At 46.6% G+C, this 23,463-nt stretch overlaps 1 long non-coding RNA gene across 14 annotated transcripts; it reads left to right on the top strand.

Moving 5' to 3' along the window:
- Positions 1-8,378: 8,378 nt before the first annotated feature.
- On the top strand, positions 8,379-18,744 carry LOC120712245. Of its 14 annotated transcripts, none has more exons than XR_005690803.1 (7): positions 8,379-9,372; positions 9,477-9,657; positions 11,019-11,078; positions 12,540-12,895; positions 13,008-13,105; positions 13,211-13,267; positions 15,247-15,617. It is a non-coding gene; the product is annotated as an uncharacterized LOC120712245 (long non-coding RNA). The 14 variants fall into 14 exon arrangements; XR_005690811.1 differs by having other exon boundaries at positions 8,381-9,372; positions 12,737-12,895; XR_005690805.1 differs by lacking the exon at positions 11,019-11,078 and having other exon boundaries at positions 8,381-9,372.
- Positions 18,745-23,463: the final 4,719 nt, after the last annotated feature.

The following is a 23,463-nucleotide window of genomic DNA, read 5'->3' as shown; positions in this document are numbered from 1 at the left end:
ACAAAGCTTCTTGATTTCAGGATACCTGGTCTCGGCGTCTAACATGCGTCTGCTGAGGTAGAAAACCACCCTCTCCTGGCCATCATGCTTCTGGACTAGCACCGAAGCAATGGAAGTGTCACCAACGGATAGGTACACATAGAACGGCCTATCTTGCTGAGGAGGAACCAATACTGGAGGCTTTGACAAATATTCTTTGATTTCATCGAAAGCTTGCTGCTGTTCTGCCCCCCAACGAAACTCATCATCGGATTTGATCTTTACTAAACCCATAAACGGCTCAATACGTTCGGACAGATTAGAAATAAATCGCCTGTCAAAGTTAATTTTACCGATGAGTTTCTGTAACTCCTTTGTAGTAGGTGGCTTCATCATCTTTACGGCTTCTTGACTTTTTAGGCCGATCTCGATTCCCCTTTCATGCACTAGGAATTCCAGAAATTGACCGGCCGATACACCGAAGGCACACTTTTTTGGGTACATTTTGAGCCCAAACCTTCGAGTCCGCTCTAAAACTTGACGCAAATCTTCTAAATGCCCTGCAGTTGACTTGGACTTGACCACAACGTCATCAACATAGATCTCTACCAGCTTGCCGATGAGATAATGAAAAATGTAATTCATAGCACATTGGTACGTTGCACCAGCATTTTTCAGTCCGAAAGTCATAACCAAGTACTCGAACAAGCCAACTGCACCTGGTACTCTGAACGCAGTCTTGTTCACGTCCTCTGGGGCCATGAAGATCTGGTTGTAACCGGCGTTGCCATCCATGAAATTCATCATTTTGTGGCCAGCAGCGGCGTTGATCAACGTCTCTGCAACAGGCATTGGGTATTCATCATTCGAAGTTGCCCTGTTGAGATCTCTAAAATCGACGCAGACACGCCATCGGCCGTCTTTCTTTTGTACCGGTACCACACTGGAGATCCATTCTGCATACCGGCACGGCCTGATGAACCCAGCATCCAGCATCTTCTCCACCTCTTTCTTAACTTCTTCTAGGACTTCGGCCTTCATCTGACGTGCTCGTTGCTGAAACGGCCGAAACCCTTTCTTGAGCGGGAGCCGATGCTCGACTATGCTTCTATACAATCTAGGCATTTCCGTGTAGTCCCATGCAAAGCAATCCCGGTATTCTTTTAGCAATGTGATCATTTCCTCTCGCAAAACCGGATCCAACTTACGGCTGATAAATGTCAGCCGTGTCTCATCCCCAGGACCGATGTCAACCTCTTCCAAATCATCAGCTGACGTAAATCCGTATCCAAGTTTGCCGTCATCTAAAAAATCGACTGCGAATGCGAGCGAATCTTCACTATCCACAATGTCAGCAGCAAACACAGGGAGATGACAAGAAAAATATGGCCAACCGCACGGGCTGGCCGCTTCTATACTTCTATTATTTCTCGGAACCCAATAGTCAATAGATAGCCAACTACTACAGGAGGCCTTCATGCGTACATGATGTAACAATTCCGACCAAAAACAGAATTTTTCTATTTTTCGGGGCCGATCGCCGGGATCGGCCTCTCTATTTTCCTTACACCCCGTAGCTAGCCAGGGCGCATCTATTCTGTGAGGCCAGTGGATAAGACCAGCCTCAGCCCGTTTTTTGTCGCCTCAATCCGATCACAGTCTTCCAGGGCGATCCCGGAAATCGGCTCTTGTCCTTCCGCATCCCAGGCGTTCATATCCGCGACCGAGACCTCGCTTGAATCATCTGCAAGGACCACCTCTACTTCATCGCCATCCCATTGGACGAGGTACTGGTGCATTGTGGAAGGGATACAACAGTTGGCATGAATCCAGTCTCTTCCAAGCAGCACCGTGTATGTGCTCTTGCTGTTAACGATGAAGAATGACGTCGGCACAGTCTTGCGGCCCACTGTCAGTTCCACATTAAGAACCCCCATCGCCTCTGATGGCTGTCCATTAAAGTCGTTGAGCATCACATTGATCTTGATCAAGTCGGCAGAAGAATGACCCAATCGGCGCAGCACAGAATATGGCATCAGGTTCACTGCAGCACCAGTGTCGACCAACATCCTGTTCATAGGTTTGCCGTCAATGAAGCCCTTGAGATATAACCCCTTCAGGTGTTTGTAGCTCTTCTCCTTGGGCTTCTCGAAAATGATTGGCCGTGGGCCAAGATCCAGCGGCGCGATGGCCAATTCCTCCGGTTGGGGTACTCGAAACTCCGACGGGAGCACGAACACCATGTTCACGTCAGCCGATGGCTTCTCATCGGCTTTTGTCTGCTTGGGGCGCCACTCCATCCTCGGGGGGCGCCTCACTTCCCTCTGCGGTCGCCTAACTTGCTCCGCGAGATCCGGACGTGCTTTCTTCAGCACGTCAAGATACTTTGCTTCTGCATCTTCGAGGTTGCGCAAGCGCTATATTCTGCGCTTCTGCGACCGATTGAGCCCGTCAGGACACCACCGTGGGCGATGGTACCTGTCGTCTTCCTCTGGCTCGGAATTTCCTCTGGATGGTCGCCTCACATGATTGTGCTGACGTGTCCTGGGCCCCAAACGCCGGAACACCGATGTCTTGTCCTGTTGGTGCCCTCGTGGCCTGCACTCCAAGCAATCATCTATAGTAGGTAATCGGCTCATGCCGGAGTTCCAACAGTACCTGAAGAACGGGCAGTGCCAGTGGTCTCGTATAGCCTGGCGCCTTCCCAACGTCCTTCCCGTGCGGTGCTCGTACTCGTCTTCTTCCGATTCGCGTCGGCGGCGCAGGTTGTACTGATACTGGTATTTCTCCAGAAACCAATTAGAAGCTAGAAGCTGATTACGGATGTGACGCACTTGCTCTTCGGTCACATGCTGCTGTTCCAACTCGTGTTCATTCTGCGGCCGCTTGCCAGAAGCGGCCTCTCTCCTCTGCTTGTCATAGCGGCGCATAGGTCCCACCATGTTGATGTGGAATGCCAAGTCCTGGCCCTTGAACCTGAAGTCTGACAGTTCCACCACGTTAGCTTGTGGGAAGGGCTTTGTGTCCACCTTCATAGTATGCTGAGCCAGGATTAATCGGCCCTGCTCGATAGCCGATTGGATCTGGTGGCGCAACTGCTTGCATTCGCCAGTGGCATGAGTAAACGAGTTGTGCCACTTGCAGTATAGCCTTCCCTGCAACTCTTGTGCCGTCGGCAGCTTGTGATTTTCTGGGAGCTTCAGCTGTTTTTCTTTGAGGAGCAGGTCGAATATCTGCTCTGTTTTGGTTATGTCGAAGTCGAAGCCCTTCACAAGCCCCTGCTGCTTGATCCACTTGCATGGGACAGGATTTGCCCCCCGGGTCCACTCTGCCACGGCTACTTCTTGCTCTTCGCCCGAGTCGTCAGATTCTTCAGCTTGTGCCATGTTTACATGGCGCTTGAACTTGTCCTAGTACAGCTCAGGATGATAATGCTCGTATGCGGTAAGCTTCTGCACCAGATGCACCAGAGACATAAGCTCCAACTGGAAAGCCGCATCCTTGATCGGCTTAGCATGTCCTAGGACGGCCAGATCGACTGCCTCTTTCTCTGTGATGCGTGATGAGTAGCATCGGTTCTTGACCTCCCTGAAGCGCTGTATGTACTCTGACACGGTCTCTCCTCGCTTCTGCCTGACTTGAGCGAGGTCGGCGATTCCGGCTTCTACAGCTTCCGACTGGTACTGGGTATGGAATTGATCTTCAAGCTGCCTCCAAGTCCGAATCGAATCCAGAGCTAGCGACGCGTACCATCCAAAGGCTGGGCCTGTAAGGGATTGGCCGAAGAACCGGACCCTCAATGGATCCGACACTGAGATCATCCCAAGCTGCGTTAAGTATCGGCTCACATGCTCGATGGAGCTGGCTCCCTCCGATCCATTGAACTTGGTGAACTCAGGAAGCCGATACTTGGGTGGCAGTGGGATCAAGTCACAGTCGCTTGGATACGGCTTGGAATAGCCGATCGCTTTCCTCTTGGGCAGGATGCCGAACTGGTCTCTTAGTATTGTGCTGACCTGCTCCACACTAAGAACTCCTGGGGCCGATGGCTCAGCACTCGGCCCAGTAGCGTACTTTGCCAGCCACGCTTGTTTCTCTGCGTCTGCTCCAGAAGCTCCTGGGTTCACCATCTACACCGAGCGTGCTGGACTGACGCTGTCTGGGATGTAGGCGCACGTGTAGCCGTGCGGGATCTCCTTGGGTGGCTCGGTGAGGAATTGGCCTTCTCCAGGATCACCGCCGATCTTGTGGACGACGTAGATCGGCGAGCTCTGTGGTCTGGGGGCTACAAATGAGAATGGCAGTTGCGGTCTAGAATGCAGTGCAGCTTCCTTTGTGTGACTCCCCAGGGTTGGCCCCGATGGAGAGTACTGGTTCTTGATTATCTCCTGGATGACGCGGTGCGCCATGCGCTCAACCTCGTTCATCAGGCTCTGAGAGTGCCGATGAAGCGCATGGGCCACCATGTAGTTCATCTCCTGACGCAGGGCTCTGGTGCGTTCTTCAGATGGTACAGACAGATCCACATTGTCCAGAGTGCCTTCTGGTGAGAACCCCTTCCACTTGATGTCATGGTTGCGAGTCCTCTCAAAAGAGCCGATGAGATCGGCTTCCAGCAGAGCTTTGATCTCGTCATACTTCTTCTTGTGTTCAGGAGGAAGCTCTTCATATGTGACGGGCTTGGGAGCGGGTTCTTGATCTTGAGCTCCGGTCATCATTGCGATGGATGTTGTTGCCGAGGGTCCCACCGGGCGTGCCAGAATGTGTTGTCATCCGAAACCCACCGGTGAGCAACGACGGGCAACACGAAGATCCGGGAGGTCGCTAGGGCGCTAGAGGCACTGCTCCCTCGTCGACGGCCCGCAAATTCCGTCACGTGCCCGGAGGAGGTGTCAAAACCGGGCGTGCCACCTGACCTATACCCGATCAGGAGGGTGCAGACGTGCTCCGAATAGTTTTCTGCATACAAAGACACGTGTAAACGTAAGTCCGAGCCGTGGTCGGCTTCCCAGGACGACTCTTGCATCGGCTTTGAAGAGCCGATTGAGTCCCGGTGTCAGACGGGATCTGATTGTATCCGGATATGACAAATAGAGTAAATCACTATAAAACTGCTTCAACCAAATCTAATTGACCTTAATCCACGATGATAACAGCTTCACTGCTAGATCGGAACATCCTACACGTGACTAGGCCTAGCGAACGTAACAAACAACTGAACCATAACCTAAAAACAGAGGCCTAAGAACTAGCAAGAGCCGATTCCCGGAACAATCCCTATTAAGGCTAAGATAAAGCATCTACTACACCACCGGATCATCCAATCCGTTTGCAAGGCCTAACCTAACAGATATTATGCCAACTCTTAAGATAAGAGCAAACCACAACAGATCGGATCTAGTAAACATGGAAGAAGCAGGGTGTTGTCCCTGTGCGACTAATTCTATGCGATAAGAACTAGCATGAGATTGGAACGTGACTGCACAGAGACAACATGATATTCGTAGATGATAAGCAACAAAGCACAATGGATCTACTAATAGCCACGCTACGAACATCAAGATAACTAGTACTACTCGCCATCAAAAACGCTTCAGTACGAGTAATACCAAGGTAAAAGCAAGAACAATACTGCCCTGATCGCAAGAAGCGATCAGGGCAGCATGGCACTTACTTGGATGAAACCCTAGAGTTAGGGGTGGCGATGCGCCGAGAGTTGTTGTTTGCGAGTTGTGATGACGCTCTCTTACGAATAACAAGGGATACATATTTATAGTCCGGAGACTTGGGAAACAATCTAAACTAATCTTGTCCCGATTGGACTCTATCTCTAATCTTAAACTAAATCTAAGGATACACGGCCAATGTGGCCCATATGCTCACGCAGGAGCCGATTTACAAGCCTTCTTTAGTCTTCTGCTTTAAGCCCATCTTGATTTCGGCCCAATTTATGGCGATAACAACCTGGCAATATCTCTTGGCATCAAAAGACTACTCATCTACGGCGACTCTAAGCTAGTCGTCCAGCAAGTCAACAAAATAATAAAGAAATGAATTGAAAGGAAAATAAAAAAAAATAAAAAAAGGACTTTAACACCAACCGGGACTAAAGGTGGATCCACTACTACAGAATAGGCCTTTGTTCCAGGCCATTTGTCCCGGTTGCTTTTAGGCCCGGGAAAATAGGTGGCTTTTGTCCCGGGTCCAATGGTTAGCCAGGCCAGCGGGGAGGACAGGGGCCTTTTGTCCCGATTGGAGGCACCAGCCGGGACAAAAGGACCCCCTTTTGTCCCGGTTGGTGGCTCCAACCGGGACAAAGGGCTCTGGACATTTAGTCCCGGGTGGTAACACCAACCGGGACAAAAGGACCCCTTTTGTCCCGGTTGGTGGCTCCAACCCGGACAAAAGGGTCCTTTTAGTTTAACAGGAATGCATTCATTCTAAAGTCATATGTGGTGTGTAGGTGGGGTGGTAAAGAAATTACACGCGAGGCAAGGCATCTCGAGTTCGAGTTCTGAGTTGCACAGAATATTTTTTTACGTTACACATGGCCTTTAGTTCGGTTATTTCACCCGGGACTAAAGGGTCCGGGCCTTTTGTCCCGGCTTCATTGTCCCGGTTCCAAAACCGAGATGAAAGGGGGGATTTGGAACCAGGACAAAAAAGCTTGTTTGTGTAGGCTTGTTTGTGTAGTAGTGATCCTGCCACGATAGGGCAGGGAGCACTTTTATTTTAGAATGGTGGTTCTGCATGGGAAATCACTTAAGGGATTTTCCAACCGAGACATATAAGCATTTCTTTACTAGCGTATGCTTGAACTAAAGCCCGAGTCCACTTACATGTGTCCTTCCGAGAGGACGACATTGTTCTCCCATTTCAGACAACAAAATTATCATGTGCCTGACGTTGCCGTGACAATCCAACTGTGGACATAGCTATACAGTTATCTGGAGCTGCCGTGTATTTTCAGTGTAATCGGGAGAATGGTAGCATGAATTTTGGCAGAAAAACATGGGACGGAATGAGGGTGTCTATCATCAGTCAGCTAATTGAAAGCAGCGATGATGATGCATGCCGCCTCCCCAGCGTTCCTCGCCGACGCCACCAGCTCAATCGAGCTCGATCCGGGCAACAAAGACAACGAAAGCTTTCCACATTCACCTTCCAGACTGAAGTTTCTGTCGCTTGTGCATTTAAGCGTGAAGGAGGGAATGGATGAGGTCGACTAGGCCCATCGAACCGTCGGCAACCACCTTCCAAGTGTGGCCCTCCTGCTCACCTATAATATTTGATCAAACCATATTTTCACCCGTAACTTAATCTTCAATCCAACCAAGGAATAAATCACAAAACTGTTTTGAATTTTCTAGCTAGATACATATAGATTTTGCTATACATATTATACCTAGATGACTATTCACCTAGAATAGTCAAAACGATTCATAATTTGAGATGAAGTAGTAAATAGGAAGGAGCGAATGAACACAGATTATGAATTTTTGCACCACCACATATTGCAAACTTCTCTCTCCACAAAAAAGAAAAATTTTGAACCACAGGAATTCTAGAAATGGAACAGTTCCATCAGCCCATCAAACAAGATATTTTTTGTGTTAGGTACATATATCAAATATATCTTATATCATTGTGACACAAAACAAAGAGCACTTAGGGTGAAAACAAGCAGTGAATTGAATCCACCATAGATAGTTGGAGTATAGATCATGAACTGATTTGTACTACTTTCACAGATTTAATTTGTATGTACTGCCTCAGCTGCTTGGTCGAGTCCGCTCAATTTCATTTGATTTGATTTAACTGCTGCATGCCTTGGTCACCTGACGTCCTTGAACTTTGTCGGTTCGCTCGTCAGTTTGCGTCAAATTCATGGGAAGAAACGTGTTGCTGGTGAAACCATTCAATTCGCAGGCGTTCGCGTATAGCTACATTTAAATTTGTTCGGTCTTTAAACTATGCCATTGCCATAAGTACATGGTTTGTGTAACCTGCACAAATGCTGCAGATCCCATTGATCTTGATCCGGACAACAAAGATGTGAAGCTTTGCAGATGAATCCGGACAAGAAATGGTCGTTCACCATCTGAACTTTTGTGTTTCTGTCGCATGGAATGAAACTTGAGAGCATCATGTGTGATGGTCGGCAAGGTGCCGTCCATTACGCTATGCGCACTCTTCATCCTCTATTTTCATCCTAAAAGAAATATTTCTGTTTAGTCATCGAAATTCTCTTCTCTATATTTTCTATATTTAGTTTCGCTGCACCCATTCATCCTCTATATACCAACTACCAAGAAATAGACCCGCATGTCATAATTTCTTTTTTTATTTACTCCCGCCCCCCTCTCTCTTTCTCCCTCCTCTCTCTCTCTGTGCACTGCCGCACTCCGGCGGCTCTCTGCCCTCCTTGCTCCATCTCCGCGTGGAGGCACGACGCGGGGCGGTGCGGCCGCGGCCGGCCGGAGCACCGCGGCGGGGCAGCTTCGGCGGGGCGGCGCGGCCGCGGAGGGCGGCCTCGACGGGCCGGAGCGCCGTGGCGGGGCGGCCTCGGCGGGACGGTGCAGCCGCGGCGGGGCATCGCCTCGATCCGCGGCGGGGCGGTGGTGCGAGGGCGGAGGGAGGCGGCTTCTCACCGGCGGCGGCGCCCTACCTCCTGCCCTCTCTCCGGCTCCTCCTTCGCCCCCTCCTTCCCCAAATCCCACGACTCCTCCCTCCCCTGCTCCTCCGCCGCCCCCCACGACATCTCCCTGCCCTGCTCGTCCGCTGCCTCCACGTCTCCTTCATGACGAGCCAGGCACCTCCACGCCGCACCGCCTTGGGTCGTCCACCTCCTCGGGGCAGCAGCAGCTCCGGGCGGCCACCGCGGGTCCCTCGCCTCGACGCGCCCCCTCGCGGCCACCGCGCATGCCTCCGCCGCGAGCTCGGCGGCTTCGAGCTCGCCCACCTCGAGCTCCGCCGCGCCGAGCTCAGGCCGTGGCACGCGCGCGGCAGCACTGCTGCAGCAGCAGCTCCGGGCGGCTTCTCCTGCAGCGGCGCCGCTGCTACTGCTCGAGCTCTGGGCGGAGGCGGCGGTCGAGCCACGGCCGGGTGGTGGCCGTTCCTAGCAAGGCGGGAGAACCGGGGTAGTTGGCGCTGGCGGCCTCGGGAAGCGGTAGCAGACGCTTCACTCCTTTGGGAATCCCGGACGGCGGCTCGTCCGCAACGATGGCGCACGGGCTTCCACTTCCAGTACCCGCTGCGGAGAATTTTCCCCTAAAAGTGGTACTGGATAGTACCGTAGCATTTCTTTTCCAGTGCCCACTGCGGACAGCCTAAGACTCAGATCGTGCCTCAACCTCTGTCAGCTCGATCCCATGAGCTATCTACGGCAGCAAGGTCTTGTTCCCATGGAAATCTCTGCCTTCTGGATAGGCGACTGCCTGCCTGGCCTGCTTTTCATTACTTTTTGATGACTGCAAGTACATGTTTCTTGCTGCTAGGGTGTCTCTGACGAGGGAGCTGGGTGTCATCAAGAACATCGCCAACGTGTTCGACAACCACATGAACACCAAGCGCACGCAGCGGGAAATCAAGCTGTTCAGGCGTCCTCTATGCCACATAAATCCTCTCACACTCCCGATTGAAAGGATGGTTCAGAGGAACAAAACAGGAGAATAATTGGTACGACTTTCTCTTCCATGCCACACGCTCTTAGTTTTTCTCATAAATTCATTTCTACTGCTTAGTTCTTGGTTTTCCAGTACAATTAGTTGTCATGCTCCCCCTTTATGCTTCTGTGGCTGCTACAATTGCTATCTAAGTTGCACGGATACGGATACGTGTATCGGTATCGAAAGGATACGGATACGCGGATACGGTAATTTCCTAAAAAACCCGATATGCGGATACGTTTACTATTTAAAAAATAAAATAATAATAATAATAATGCAGCACCACAAAGTATTTCCTCCACCAATAATGTTTGCAAGCAGCGGCAAAACATGTTTTAAAAGGAAAAAAGAAAAGAATAAAGACAGATATAGGCTATTGGGCTGCTAGTCACCGGCCCACTCACCACTTAGCCCAACCAGCCCAAACTTACCCTAGCCCCCCTGTCCCAACTCACGTGCTTGCAGAGTCACGCATACAACACAGCCGGCGCCACGCATACAACACAGCCGGCGCCGTTCTCTCTTGCGGCTGCTCCCCTTCCACAACGCAACGCCGCCGCCGCCACAAGTCGCCTGCCGCCGGCTCGTTCCTCCATCCTGCTCTGCCGCTTGCCGGATCGACCCCAACTCCGGCCAGATCTCTTCCCAGCGGCACGATCTTCCTCATCCTCGCGCCGCTCTAGGAGGTGGCCCCTTTTCCCCAACAGCAGGGAGCTCCCGCTGGCAGCCTGTCTTCCCTGAAGTGCCTGGTGTCGCTGAGCTGCACGAGGTAGCTGGCCGAGCTCGCGGCGCCATGCAACCCTCTCTCCCTCCCAACCTCTCTTCCTCGCACGGATGGAGGACCAGAGGAGGCGACGGGGAAACAGCAGCCGGCCAACGGCTACTCCTCGCGCGGATGGGGAAGAGGGGAGGGGGAGGCGGAGGCTCGGCGGCAGCAGCTTCTCCCGGCGGCGCGGGCGAACGCGTTTGCGCAGGCAAGCAGGTAGGTCCGTCTTCCCTGCGAGCGCTCCTCTCTGCTCTCTGATTTCTCCGCGCTCCTCTCTCTGCTGGGCCGATACGGCAACAGATACGTATCCAAAGCTGAGTTTCAAGGCCCATTGCGGCCCAGTACGCCGATACGTGATGGATACGTATCCCCGGCATATCCCTGGCGTATCCGTATCCGATACGTATCGGATACGGGATACGTGGTCTCCTGGACGTATCGGGGTAACGTAGATTGCTATAAAGCACATTAGCTTCGGGGTGACATGTAATAGAATGGAAAATGATATTCAGAAACTTAGCTTACTCTAATTGATTAAGAATATTGTAATAATCCGTTAACTGCACCTGCAGAAAATAAATGTTCCTTACTTCATTTTATCACAGATCAGTCATTCAACTTTGTCTCAACCACAATCAGTTTTGACAATTATATACAGCTTACAGGTAAGGTTGTTTTGCCTGAGTGAAATCTCGATCCGTGTGTGGCCTGTTTCAATAACATACAGGTCAAGCCATTTCCGATTCTTCACAAATATGATGCTATTTAGACCTGTGGTCAATTTATATGGCATCTTCATTTGTTCATATAAGAGAGAAAAGGATCTTCCAGAATTAGGGATGAAAGTGGTAATCTGAACTCTTAGAATAAATTTAATATTTTAAAATAGATATGTATAAAATTTGATGGTGATCATTTCTTATATTATCAAGCATATTATTACAAATAAGAATAAAATTTTGCATAAATTATTTTATGCATTATTTGCTCCCTACAACAAAAAAAGGTGAAAAAAATACCGAATTTGTTTCCGAATCCATACCGAATTTTATATCTATCATTTGAGAAAATATAGGATGAATTTAAGGTTTACCTTTTATGAATCTTTACAAGCTCAATGCTCAAAACAAGAATACAAATTTGTATACAAGATTCTATATCCTATTTATTCGCAATCAAAGAAAAACGACCAAAAAACTGATTACCGAATAATTACCGTTTCCGACCGTTTTCATCCCTATCCAGAATTAGTATGATAGCCTGTTGTCTGATTATATGCACATGATATTCCTGCATAGATTTAATGCTTATGTTCCAAATTCTAAGGTGGTACTGTGTTTTTTTTTGTGTGTGAACAATGTACATTTTATCCTGTGCTTGCGATGTGTATGGAAATCAATAATCTTTATTTAAACTTTTTCTATTCTACGATTATTATTAATTTAAAAAAAAACGTTCTTGCTCTACTATGAATGATGCAATAATTCATGTTGCAGAGCAAATTTTATGGCAATATGCGGTTAAGTCACATTTTCAGCATAAAATGGTGGTTGTATTATCTCTGCTTATGTTTATTAATATCCGGTTTCTTTGACCAAGTAATTACCTCTACTTGAGATTAATACGTTGTTCATTTCCATATGTACTTGCTCGGCCATGGTACCTTTTGTAGATTCGTTAACTGATTAAAGCCAAAAAAACCTTTGGATGATTCCATCATGCCGGGGTATGTGTCAATGGAAAGTGGCAAGTTCTGGTTCCCGGCGCAGGTCTACTACTGATCGAGTGGTATCATATCATGCGAACTTACTAGCAGTTTTAATTCTAAAAAAAAGTATGTTAATTACTTAGTTAATTAACTTTCGAATTGAACCTTTTTGTTAGTGCTCACTACTCCTAATTCTGTAGAGTTGAAATCATGGACAACAAGTTGTAGGGCATTGCTTGCATCTTAATTTGGTTCAATAAATATTTGCATCTCCGACTCCCCGTGCACAGCTGAGCTCTGAATTTCGACGACCTAGCTTACATATGTCCTCTTTTTGCCCCCTTTTATTTTTATATTGCTTCCAAACATTTGGTTATGTTTCATGGAATAGTCCCGAGAATTCCCCTCTGTTTTGCAGCATGGCCATGTTGGGTTCATGATGTTGCGTTATGATGCAGTCCACACTGACACATTCCTCGCAAGGCATTCATAATTTTCTCTCATTTCCCTCTTGATCGCAAAATGAAGTTAAATTTTATTGGTTCTATTGATTGTATACAGATATTCATGAAAAAGAAAAAAAATGAATTTTGCTAGCGTTATGGCTTCAAACAGGTACCGAAGTGGAGAGAATAGAGAAGGTCCTTCCCTGCTGCACTGCAGGTTCGTGTATCTTAATGGAAGAAATGAAAGACCGGGATGTATATATAAAGAACAGTAGTCATGGATATCATGGATTGAAGCACAACCAACCCTGACCTCAGCGCCAACAAGGTTCGTGCTCCCGTTGATGACATCCTTGCTATACTTACTCCTCAAAGATATATTCTGCTTCATTTACTAAAGTGCACCTACCTTAAGCAAACTAAATTAGGTTTCCTTGCAGCAGCCAACAATGAAGCTGAACACGCCTCTCCTCCACAACTCATGCCACACTTGCCTACTACTACCACAAATGTACACGAAATTGGTCTCCAATCCCAGGTAAATGTGCCAGTTTCTGTCTATAATAAAGCTAACATGTTTGTACCCATAATTGCAAACTCATCGTATCCCTGCTGTTTTACTCTCATTATGATTGAGGTCCAGGTGCTTGAAACAAATCATGGCTGATCAAGCGCTGGAATAGGTACTTCATCTAATCAGGTTGGTTACCTCATTACACCTGTTATTTATCCATTAACCGGCACGTACAACAAAAGAAACAAATTCGAGGATTAAAATAAAACAACCAGGAAGAAATGGTACCCAAACTGCCAACCCCCCCCCCCCCCCCCCCCCCCCCCATGTATAAACCAGCATTAGCCAATGTAGCTAATCTCAGTTTCATTTTTTCCATCTTTTTTTTAAAAAAAATAAAATCTTCTTTACCTGTTTTGCTCACCAAGCTCCATATTTCTATCCCTCAATTGAGATATACTGACAGTGCTAGCTTAATTAAGTGGTTCTCTACCAGCATTATTTTCCAAGCTTAGAAGAATGAAAACATTGTATGACTATTGTCTGTGACCAAAACAAATGCAATCGTTTATCAATGTGATTGTTTTGCTAATACTTTATTTATGCACATCTTGACATAAGTATGGGGTGTCTCCCTCTGCATGACATCTAACTATAGCTCCACTGAATACTTTACTTTTTTTAGCGACCGTGCCTAAGCACGTTTTTCATTAAGAGGAGAGAGTACAAAGGTTTAGGGAAGATCGCGATGGCGAGCTCCCTAGAACCACACGAACCCAAGATTACAAAAAACGCTTAAACCAGTAGCAGGTTTTGCGACCTACGACTAGCTACCACTGGGAACAACTTCTCCAGGTGTCTAAAACCTGCCGAAGCCCAGGCCATCCCTTCATCCAAAATCTTAGAAACTAAGATAGCGGGAGGCAGATTGGATCTCTGAAAAACGCGATCATTTCTTTCCTTCCAAAGTAGCCAAATCACCAAAATGACCAGCGAGTCAAACACTTTCCTGTCAACACCCGGCACCTGTTTCCGGGCCCAACTCCACCAATCAACAAACTCCCCATGGGCAGTCAAGCCGGTGGTCAGCCGGAACCAATTCCAGTTGCAGCGACGCAGGAGGGCAGACCAAACTACCCGAGCATACACACAGCCGATAAGGATGTGCGAGATGGTTTCTGGGAGTTGTAGGCAAGCAGTACAGGAGTCGTCATCCTGTAGATTATGTCGCTTTCTTCTTGCTGCGGTCCAGCAACGGTCATGTAAAACGAGCCAGGTAAAGAACTTGCAGCGACCAGGCGCATTGGTCTTCCGGAGCAGTTTGGCGCCAGGAATTGATTGCTGGCCAATGAAAAAAGCTCTATAGGCTGAGGCAGTAGTGAAGCAACGGTCAGCCGTCCATTTCCAAATAAAGGAACTTGTCTTCAGCAATGGCATTGATCGTTTGGTTCTCAACCAAGTTCCAGATTTGCAGATATTCCACAAGCACTTGTACGGTAAGAGCGCCGGTGATATCTTTAACCCAGGTTCTGTTCAGCAGTCCTTGAGCCACTGTTCTTTGTTTCTGAACTTTTGGGGGAACTGTTGCCAGCAAGGCCGGAGCGATTTCCTTGATGGCACGACCATGTATCCAACGGTCAGTCCAAAAGAAGGTACACTGACCGTTTCCAACATCCACTGTGATAGTCTCTGGGCGCTCCGGCAGCGTAGACCACACTGAATACTTTACTTGCATGATAGTTTAGTTCGCGCAAGGTGTCGTATCTTCACCAGAGCTATATTGCCTCCATGGAAATATATTAAGTAAATTTTGTTTAACAGCAATGTAAATTCTTTTACGGTTTCCAAGAAAAAGGTTCAAATTAATCTAATTGGGATTGGTTTTTGCTCGCTTGATAAAATGCTTAGCACTCCATTTTTTGAGCTTAATATAGAAGAACTTTTGTGTCTGTCCTTTACTTTTACAGTGTAGAATCACCCTGATTAAATTTATTACTCCCTATAGTCAGGTACATAACTACTGGTAGCTAAAAGCTTCTGATTAATTTAGTAATTTTTTACCTCTAACAATTCTGTTTATTTGTAGGATAGTCAGGTACATAACTACTGGTTGCTAAAAGCTTATGATTAACTTTTTTACCTCTACCAATTCTGTTTATTTGTAGGTACTAAATAATAGCAGTTACAAAACAAATACGATAAAAAGAACCATGTGAGCAGACTTCAAAGGAACCGCAACACTATGTGTCCCAGCCATACTGTGATGTGAATCTGCAGAACTGAAGCATTTTATTTGCTTGGTAACTGCATTGTTCAGTACCTACAAAGGTGTGTTAATTATGCTTTTTTTATTACCTCTTTTGTAGATATAATGTTTCATCCTTTGATTACCGGATATGTTCCATGAACTAATGCTGACAATCAAGTTAGGTCTATCAGTTTCAGTCCCGGTGTAGGTGGATGCAAAATACCTATGCAAAATGAGACAAATCATAATCAATTCATTTCTACATCTATTATGAACATGGGTCGTTAATGGTCAGCGTTTTATTTCATGAATGAAATCACATGATTTCTAATTGATGCCTCCATCTTAACATAATTAATTGCATAATGACTTTTAATTTGACGGTATTCCCATAATATAAGATGAAACGATACATGCGACCAGGCACCTTAGAAGAATCAATATTCAATAATAACCACCAGACGAACACAATGCAAAGTAACAAGAAACAGAGCCATGCACATCATAATTCGGGCGCGCCCATCAACCTAGTACATGCAGTCGGCACATAACCTGCTTCAAAGACAGCAATGCCATCCAAATTTCGCTTGCTCGGCACCTCCCGCCAAGCTGCTCCAATCTCCTGCTCCAAAGAAGCCTCACGTTCCCACATTATTTCATAACGTAAAGTCCTGCGCTTAGCCACCTGCTCCTTCGGCACAGTTTGTAAAACTAGCGGACAGTGATCAGATCGAGGGGAAACAAGGTGAAGAACCTCAGCCGCTGGAAACAGGTGAGTCCACGCTCTCGTATGAACCACCCGGTCTAGATGGACTTTCACGATGCGGCTCCCAAACTGTTTATTATCATGCGTAAGGGAGACCCCGGAAACCTGCATCCTCCAAACCACAATGCTCCAACACATCTCTAAACTCCCGCATCTGCTTCTCTCCCATGCGCCGGTGCGAGAGGTGTTTGTTAGAATTATATTTATAGTGATCAATTAGTTGGCACCCTTTTATAGAGAGGCACCTCTTAGTAGATAGACATGATCTTTCATGAAAGGATGTGAACCTTTCCTGAAGTGGCCTAATCACTAAGGCCAGTTTTAGTGGGAGTTTCATGGACACAGATACCTAGACTAGGAACTAAGTAACCGTGCCAAATAAGTTTATGGTGATGAAACTCTCCTCATATCCCATGAAACTTCATCATTCTCTCTCCTTGCCACACCAGCAAAATTGATGATATTTAATACTATGAAACTCTTCATGAAACCCCCACTGAAACTGGCCTAAGGGACATGTCCTTTGGACACACTCTTTCACCATGTATAAATATGTAATCACATTGTTCATTCAATCAATAAATGAATCCTTTGTTCATTCCATTCTAGTCTCTTCTTTCTACTTTAACACGTTATCAGTCACGTATTGCTCTCCACTGAGATCAAGAACATACGAACAGAAGAAACAATTAACGACGCTGGCGACAAACGGTTACCAACATGCCTTGCGTCCAAGACGGCGAGATTTCCTTCGACGTCTTCATCACCAAATGCAGCCACTTGCCGGCGGCGACAACGAAGAAATGAGGGAACGAGACGCGAAGGCCACGATTCAGAACTTCATCAACATGAACGGCCACTCCGACATCGACATGCCTGCGCCACCATGACAGGAAGCATGAAGGCATCCGACACCAAACCGTGACTAACCACGGCGACTCATCCGAGAACAGCCTGCATCCATCGAAAATGCCGCAATCTCCTTCACGGCGCTACAACCAACGTGCGACACTGGATGCCTTCACGGCAAATCGCCTGCATTCAAGAAGAAGACCAGAAGACCGGTCGCCGCTCGCCGGCGATATGCTTGGCCAAGAACACCACCGGAAGAAGGGCGGCTGCTCGCCGGCGACGACATTGGTGGCACATGCTTCCACCGTGACCATATTCTTCAACAACAGCATCTAGGGAGAAGCAACACTGAAGAGGCATCAATCCGTACTTCGACGGATCTGCATGGGTCACACCATGCGGCTGTCCAGGAACAGATTCGAGAATCAACAGAGACTAGAAATTGCACACACATAACGAATCCCGATACAATAGAATTAATTCTCTTCTCGGGAGAAGAATATAAGTAAGACAAGACATTTCAATCAGAGTCAATCTGACCATGGTAGTATTCACTATCGGAAACCGCGAGTTCGGCCGTGTGCCTAAAGATTTGCCGTGTGCTATTTCTCGGACACACGGTGAAGAGCCAATATACCGTGCGTAGAAAACGAAACACCCGGCGAAATAAAAGCACACCGCGAAGATTAAGTTCGCCGTGTGCTCCCGGACTGGCACACGGCGAACCTTACTCTTAGCCGTGTGCCTCGGGGGCAGCACACGGCGAAGTCATGGACCCGTTGACGCTTCAATAACGGCTCGTGGATGGCGTGTCCTTTGCCGTGTGTTGGAGTTAGGCACACGGTAAAGGTTAGTGTTTGTCGTGTGCTGGCCCTATTGCACACGGCAAAATAAAAGTAAATAGCACGAAACAATGAACTAGCTCATGAATACAAATATTATGGATAAACATTTATAAATTATATAAATTCGAAATGTGAACTAAAAATTATGAAATTTGTCACGATCTCATGTCATCATATATAGAAGCTCTGGTAAAAATATGGTTGGATTATTCACTTTTTTCACAAATGTTGCTTACAAACTGTTGTTTCTGCGGAAAAGATCCATATACTTTTAAAGATTTAAGTTTTGTGTGTATGCATAATGATTTGCAAGTATTAATTTGAGTTCTAAACTTTTTATATGGGTAATACACCACATAAAAGTAGTTCATGTTCAATCATGATAAATTTCTGAATTTGTTTGCCATTTTTTGAATTTTTTAGTACCCTTAGAATTAAAGTCAGAATATTCAAATTGAGATATACACGCATAGAAAAATACAAAATTTTGAAATAAGGACTTCTAGTGGTATGTTTAGTTAATTTGATAATCCTTTGCAACATGCATTTCGTTAAACTTAGTGAAACATGTTTTCAAATTTGAATGAAAAGAACGAATGTTTGTCGTGTGCCAGGGGTACGGCACACGGCGAAGAACACCACCGGAAGAAGGGCGGCTGCTCGCCGGCGACGACATTGGTGGCACATGCTTCCACCGTGACCATATTCTTCAACAACAGCATCTAGGGAGAAGCAACACTGAAGAGGCATCAATCCGTACTTCGACGGATCTGCATGGGTCACACCATGCGGCTGTCCAGGAACAGATTCGAGAATCAACAGAGACTAGAAATTGCACACACATAACGAATCCCGATACAATAGAATTAATTCTCTTCTCGGGAGAAGAATATAAGTAAGACAAGACATTTCAATCAGAGTCAATCTGACCATGGTAGTATTGTTTTTTGCATATCATTCTTGGACACAACCGGAGACATGGCAATAACAACTCTGACGATGCCGTAACGACGGCGCCCTTTTCTGCGCCGGTAATACCATCACACGACGCTTCTCATCTGCGAGGACGAAAACCTCTCGGCGATGGTGGCCCATGCAGGTCACGAACGACGAGAATGTCATCTTCGGCGTGGCCACCTCGGCTAGTGGCCATGTCACCGCCCACGACTTCATCGCCATCACCAACCATGGAGACAAGTTGCAGGCTCGATGGCCAGCATCAAGACACGAACCTCATTCTGAGTTCAACCTATTTCTTTACCATTTAGTCTCTTTGGATCTTGCATTCTTAATCCACATTATGCAGGATCACTTGATACTCTGGCCAAGAACGAGAACAAGAGACATAATTGAAATTGTGCATACATGTACAAGAATTTGCACGAATGGCGAGAGTTGCATCAATTTGTCAATCAAAATCGGCAACGAGCCAACGACTAATGTCTGCAGCCACCATTCTCCACGACTTCATCGTTTGGTGGATAGATAAAGTTGGAGGATCGACAACGACCACACGAGCGTCACCGCTGCAGTCACCGTGGCTCCGTGCCCGACGAGCGCCTCCGTGCACACCATACACCAACTTCGGCAGCGCACACCGCGTCATCTATCATCATGGTAAACAACTCTAAGAGTCGTGTATTAACTATAATGTTCAATGCATTATTTGTGTTATGCGATCCCCCTAACATACAGTAAACATAGTGGTTTTGTGATTATTGCAATTTGTTATATCTTGCAATTTTAACTGCAATAATTCACCTTAATTAAGCACCAACTGTCATGCATTATGACCAATATGCTTAATTCAAGAATTATCAATTATACATCACACTAATTAAGCAGTAATTGATGGATGATGCATAAATTCTTAATTAAAAGAAATTCACATTAGTTAAGTCATAAAGGGTAAGAAAGGCCTAAAGCGCTTAATTACATGTGGAATTATATGCAAAATACAAGTGTCACCTCATCATTTTGTACAAAGTAAAATTCCAAAACCTTATATATTGGTCATACACAAGGTAGTACCTTAATACTACTACAGGATATATATATATATATATATATATATATATATATATATATATATATATATATATATATATATATATATATATATATATATATATATATATATATACTAACTATCCTCAACGTGCATACCCAATATCAAAGTTTGGAATAACTTAAATTCTACATATTTTTTGAGTGATTACCATAATTCATATTTCATATTGGCCATACACAAGGTAGTATAATAATACTATTGTGGGATCTACACTATTATATAGTGACTATCCTCAACGTGCTTACCTAAATTTTAATATGAATTAAACAAGGTCTACACCAACATGGTGATTACTCTCTAGTAACCACCTTTATATGAGTGGACTCTAAGGCATCTATTGCGATCACGCCAAACTATGCCTATAGCAACGAGTTTCTCGTCCACTAATGTGAGGTCTACACCATTTAGGTGATTACCTTTGATGTGTACATGATGATAGAGACTATATCTTGGTGATAAATACTATTTAGCCTCGATAATAGTAGCTCCCTTATCGCCTATCGAATATGAGGTCACACACTACTTGTAGTTCAACTAGCATTTTGAATCTACAAGATTTGCATATATTAATTCAAGACTCATCTTGAATTCACATTTTAAACATTCATCTTTGCTTAGTTAAATAGCATAAAATAGTGCAACATATTTTAGTGACTATCTTCAATCAAATATGCAGAACTTATGTTTTGATAACGATCCTTGCATCATCTATTCATGGTAGAATAGAGTTCAAAATACCAGCAGCCACATTGTGTGTAACATCCCAATTTTCATCACTATTGAGGGGGAGTGTTGAAATATACAATGCAAACTTCTAGAAGGTTCTATAAAAATAAGAATAAACCATGGCATAATTTTGTTCACCATGACAAGGTTCTATAAAAATAAGGATAAACCATGGCATAATTTTGTTCACCATGACAAGGTTCTAGAATGTTCCACAAGAATCATAAGAAGACATGAAGCTTGGATATTTTCTTGTCATGGTAAAATTTAGAATTTTCTAGAAATAGATATTTGTAGGGAACTTAGATATTTGTAGGGAACTTCCTAGAGTGTGACATGTGTCACTTATCCAAGAGGGTATGGGTGCCTATATAAGGAGGGTGCCACCCCTTGCCATGCCATACTACTCCACTCCATCCCACACACATCCAAGGGCATGGTAGAAGTGAGCATAGGAAAAGTGTGCTAGGTGTGTGTTCCCTTGTTGCTCCAATAAGGTAAGCGTCTTTATAAGTGTTAGTCTCCTGGTTAAGCTTAGCACTTAGTGTATAAGTTGTGATCCATCGAAGGTTGGCTCTGTCACCCGGGATCACAAAAGGGTCTGGGCTTCATCGAAGGTTGGCTCTGCCTCCCGGAAGCAAAAGGCGGCTGTGCCGTCAAAAGGACCTGGTACACTAAGTAACTAGAAGCTGACCGACTCTGAAGTGAGTTGGTGTAGATCCTCAACTTAGTAGGGCCACCTCAATTTCCAACAATCACTAAAATAAAATTTATGTTGCAATTAAACTAGTAACGTAAAATAATACTAACGTTATACGAGGTATTACATAACTACTAGGTAAACTATTTTATACTCTTGCCTTGCGTTAGTACATTCATTCCCTCCAGTAACCAGCATACGCATGCTTGCACCTACGACAAAAATCATCTCGTCTCTTTCCATAAAAGCCTCTCGAGTCACCGTACCATGCTATAATTCCCAAACAATCATGACAGCGCCTACCTCCTTTGCCATAACTTCATCATTCCCTGGAAGCCACAGAGTACCCACACCATTGACCTTGAAATGACCCGTCATAGCAGCACCCACCTCGCTATAAATCGGGGTCGCCACGCACAGTGCCGGCCGAGATTTTTCCGCCGAACCGTCTCACCCGCTCGCTCTCGCTCGCGCACGCGCGACATGCCGGCCCCACGACGGGACCACGCACTGCCGCCAGCACCACGCCGTGCCACCCACCCCCACCACCCACCTCGCCCACGCCGCTGCAGCGCCCTTACCGGCTTTGCCGCCTCGGCGCTCGCGCCTTCAGTGCTGCCACTGTTCGCATTGACGACAAGCTACCGCTGCTGCTCTCCTCGCCTATAAAAGGAGCGAGGCCGTGACGAGCCCCGTCACCAGCCCAAGCACACCGAGCCGCTTCGCTCCGCTAGCTGAACCACTCCTCCCGAGCCCAGCTCACTCACGAGACGAAGCTCCAACAATTGACCCTCTTCCTCGAGCTGTTCCGCGCCAAGGTGAGATGGCAGGCAGCTCCCCCGACCATTAACTCCACAACACTAATAAAGGCCCAAAACACCCACCAGGCCGTGAGCACTTAATCCAAAACATTCTACCAATCAATACTGTAAACTCAATATCTCCTTCATATCAACTCCTTTTCACATAACTCTTTTTCCTTGACTCTCCTCAAATCATATACTATCTATTCCTCCTATTTTCATCTCCATTTGAGCTTATTTTATTGCTTGCTTGTGTTTGTTTGCCGGTCGTGCCGTTTTCACCCGTAGATCACGGAGTGGCCGAGGAGGAGCCGGCCAAGGAGCCAGAAGACCCGTACCGCGAGCAAGAAGCCGCCGACGCGTACGAAAGCGAAGGCAAGTTTCATCGACCCCTACGTGAGCGGTTGCATCTATGTGAGGACGTTTAGCTGTAGCCTGGGTCTAGGATCGATTACATATACCAGTACTTGAGTGATTGAGTGTGCTCATGCATGCATCTGAGTAATCATGCATATCCAGAGCTGAGACTAGGATACGAAGGGATCTGGCTGAGACCAGGGCAGCTGTGTATGCTAGAGCCGGCGCTACTGTGGTGGTAGACTGGCAGGAGAGTGCTACCGTGGTGGTAGGCTCGAGTTGACATGTTGAGGGATGGTTGCTGCCTTGGTGAACCATAAGGACCGAGTTGTTTTGACATCTCACCTAGCTTACTTTAGTACGACCACAGGTTCCGGTATGGGCCGGACTTAGCCTAATCCCACTGGTTAACCTGACGGTCGCGGGGATGGTTTACGGGTATAGACCATTAGGGTCAGGGCCCGAGGGTTTGTGCGGCCGGGCTGGGGCGTGACCACGGCTGGGTGTCGGCTGTGTCGGTTGTCCATTCGGGCAGCCGAGCGTGTGGGTACAGTGTACGACCTATGCAGAGTGTATAATCCATTCGAATGGTCCGTGTCCACGGTATGGACAGGCTACGGTGTGGTCCTGACAACTAGTGAGCTACCTATTGTGGGTTGTGTCGGCAAGAGTTGCATATCATTAGTTGCATTGCTATTAGATTGTGCTTAATGTGTATCAAGCATGTCATTCCCCTCCCGTAGGGCGAGGTGGAGCTTGCTGAGTACTTTTGTACTCATCCTTGTTGATTTTCTCCAGAGGATCCTGACTTTGTGCCAGAAGACTACGAGTAGATCGTGTCCGCACCCAAGCTGATCGAGTGGAGCCGTGATGGATGAAGAGCTAGTCCTCCATACCGACATGCTAGTCGTTATCCTATGGTTGTTCTGTGTAGCGTTGTGTTGTCACTTCACCCCTCGTGTACGTGTTGAATAAAGCCCCTAAATGAAATTGTACCTTGCCCCAACTGTGTTT

This window comes from Panicum virgatum, chromosome 6K, assembly GCF_016808335.1.
Source record: "Panicum virgatum strain AP13 chromosome 6K, P.virgatum_v5, whole genome shotgun sequence".
In the NCBI taxonomy this organism is placed as follows: Eukaryota; Viridiplantae; Streptophyta; class Magnoliopsida; order Poales; family Poaceae; genus Panicum; species Panicum virgatum.
This window is presented reverse-complemented; position numbering and strand designations above follow the sequence as displayed.